Raw genomic sequence first — 3,385 nt, forward strand, 5'->3', positions numbered from 1 at the left:
CAACCGGACTATAATGCTTTAGCACTTTCACTTAGCCATAGGAGTTTGACAGTGGGGCTACTAGATAGCCCCTGGTGGCTCCGCACTCTCCCGATCCCGGGGTGCATACATGCCTGGCCGGAAAATGGCCCTTCGTTAAGGCGGAGGAATTCTAACATTCCAACAGGTCATCGAGTGGTTGACCAGTCTCACGCTATATCATGATAGTCAGTTTTCGGCTTTCTCTACTGAGGTGCTCGTCCGGATGAACCAGGGCACAATCGCAGTAGTTCTCCTGGTGCTACCTTAGCCGGTAAAGCGGAACGTAAGGCACCAAAACACAGGAGTCGGGCAAACCCAACATTTGACCAAAGACAATGATTCGAAGATGATGCATATAGGGCCAAACTCGCGACACCGAACACTCCCTAAGGTATTCAGTCTTTGTGGTATAAACCGGGCCTAAGTAATGGCCTTTGTAAGAAGCCCCTTGTGTCCAGGTTCGTGCATTGTTCTGGCGTGGCCACATGCCAAGACGTCAGCATCCTTCTCAATGGTGGATATGTATCAACAAGAGACAGTAAAAAAGGTTTACGTAGGGTCTTAATCTAAAAAGAATCCTTGGAGCAGGTCCCTGCTGCACATCTGCGCCTGTGTCTCCGTTGTGCCGTATCCTGGACGGGTGTGGCACGATGATCGTCTGTAAAAGAGATGAATTTAGGTGAGAAAGTTGTCGCGCAAAAAGATAGTTTTTTTAAAGAAACCATGTATAATTCAAGATGAGAAGAAATTGCCGCTTGTCTGCGCGCGTTGAGCCCCTTGTATTGACAAATAGGGGTGTGACCATTTCTTTGGTCTAAGTAGCGGCGCCGGACTCGATTAGTTGTGTCTGAGGTCTTGACAACCTATTGGACGTTTTCGCTGGTCCGGGCGCCTTTAGTGTGCGGCTGCCAAGGCAGCCTCACTCTCTTCGGCGCGCAGAGATCGCTTGATATTTCCGTGCACTGAAATGATGCCACGTGGACCGGGCATCTTGAGTGTGAGGGAGGCGTAGTGTGGTATTGCATTAAAGCGAGCGAAAGCTTCGCGTCCGAGCAGTGCTTGATAGCCACTTTGAAACGGAGCGATGTGCAAGGTTAAATGCTCGCGACGGAAGTTATCGGGGGAGCCGAATATAACTTGTAGTAGGAGGGAGCCCGTACAACGAGCCCCTGGGCCTGGCGTTACTCCTTTAAAGGTAGTGTTGCTATGGCGAATTTGTGTTGGGTCTAACCCCATCCTGCGGATTGTATCCTGATATATTAGGTTTCGGCTGCTGCCGCCATCCATCGAGACTCGTGTGAAGTGATATCCTCCAATTAATGGGTCTAATACCAGGGCAGCCCATCCTGCGTGTCGGATACTTGCAGAGTAATCGCGATGGTCGAAAGTGATCGGTTGAGACGACCAGTGGCAGGACCTCGCGGTGACAGGCACCTGGGTATATTTTCCTGGGAGTGCCGCGTTGTTTTTCCCCTTGATCATGTGTAACACGTTTACTGTTTTGACTTCTGGTGCAAATTTCTTTTGTTCCCCTGTGTCTTGCTTGGGAGGCTCGTCCTCGTCTTCACTTGGTGTATCCTCCCCCTTGTGTACGACGTTGAGCTTGCCGGACTGCTTGAAGACCCAACATTTCCTGTGGGTATGATTAGCAGGTTTACTAGGGGTACTATGGATCTGACATACTTGGTCTAGAATTTTGTTGAGGCTAGACAATTCATCCCTGGTGCCTTTAGGGGGCGGCTTTTGACCTGGCCGAGAGCTTTTGAATCCGGCATTTACTGCCATGCCCTTCGTGCTGTCTTATTTATTCCGGCGTTTGTTATTGCTATTGCGCCGTGATTTCCCGTTTCCATCTCTAACTTCAGATGTACTGGGGTCGCTGGTGCTGCATCTAGCTAGCCAGCTATCCTCACCCGCGCAAAAGCGGGTCATGAGGTTTGTTAATGCGTCCATCGTTCTCGGCTTATTTTGGCCGAGGTGTCTGGCGAGCCATTCGTCACGGATGCTATGCTTGAAAGCTGCCAAGGCTTCGGCGTCCGGACAGTCGACAATCTGGTTCTTTTTAGTAAGAAACCTGTTCCAAAGCTTTCGGGCTGACTCTCCGGGTTGTTGAGTTATACGACTCAAATCATCCGCATCCGGAGGTCGGACATAAGTCCCTTGAAAATTTGCCCGAAAGGCGTCTTCGAGCTCTTCCCAACTTCCAATGGAGCTTTCGGGGAGGCCTTTAAGCCAGTGACAAGCTAGCCCTTTGAGCTTGAGGGGTGAGTACTTGATGGCGTGGAGATCATCTCCTCGAGCCATATGGATATGAAGGATGTAGTCCTCAATCCAGACCCCAGGGTCTATTGTTCCGTCGTATGTCTCTATGTTTACGGGTTTGAATCCCTCTGGAAATTCATGGTCCAGCACCTCATCGGTGAAACATAGGGGGTGTGCGGCACCCCTGTATCTGGGTGTACCGCGTTGTTCGTATGTTTGTTGTGTTGCATTGTATGCTGGGGCGCACTTGCGTGGTCCATAGATGGATCTTGTTGCGCCGTCCTTTGGGTGCGAGCCCTCGCATGGGTCGCGTGTTGTATTGTGAGTGGCGTTGTATGCCGCTCTGTGTTGATAGAGGGGTCGTCTATCCGACCAGGTGGCTGCTTTGATATTTGGCTGCGGGGGGTCTGAGGCCTCCTTATCGAATTCAGGTAGCAGCTTCCGCTTTGGGTAGTTCTTGGAGGGGCGATTGTCGCCGTACATCGCTGCTGTGTTGAGTATTTTACTCCATCTGATTTGGAGTGTGTCTTGCGCAGCCTTGAGCCTTTGCTTCTGCTTTTTTAGACTCCTCGCGGTGGCAACAAGCCTTTTACAGGCATTCTGCTGCTCCGGGTGCCTGTCCGGCGTTATGTCGTCCGGACCATTATCCTTAATAGAATTTGTTTGTTCGGTTTGATTATCCGGATTGTCGTTGTCCGGCAACGGTTTGCCCTGCTCCAGAGCTGGGTCTGTGTGATTGCTATTTTTGTCGAGGCGGGATTTGGGGCGGCGCATGCGTCACCGCTTTGACTGCTTTCCGAGGGAACGAGCCTTCGGTGCGTCCTTCCACTCTCCGTCGTCATCTTTTGGTGTGTCCAGCATGTATACTTCATATGACGAGGTGGCGTTCCAGGGCCCAATAGGCGCTGGTTCTTCATCGTCTCCTTCATCGGCGTCCATACCGTCAATGTCTTCGGAGTCAAAGTCGAGCATGTCAGTTAAATCGTCGACAGTGGCTACAAAGTGGGTGGTGGGTGGGCATTGAATTTCTTCATCGTCCGTATCCCAATCTTGCTGACCGTAGTCCAGCCAGGGCTGTCCTGATAAAGAGAGAGACTATAGT

This window comes from Triticum urartu, chromosome 1A (assembly GCF_056163025.1).
Source record: "Triticum urartu cultivar PI428250 chromosome 1A, HENAU_Tu73, whole genome shotgun sequence".
NCBI lineage: Eukaryota > Viridiplantae > Streptophyta > Magnoliopsida > Poales > Poaceae > Triticum > Triticum urartu.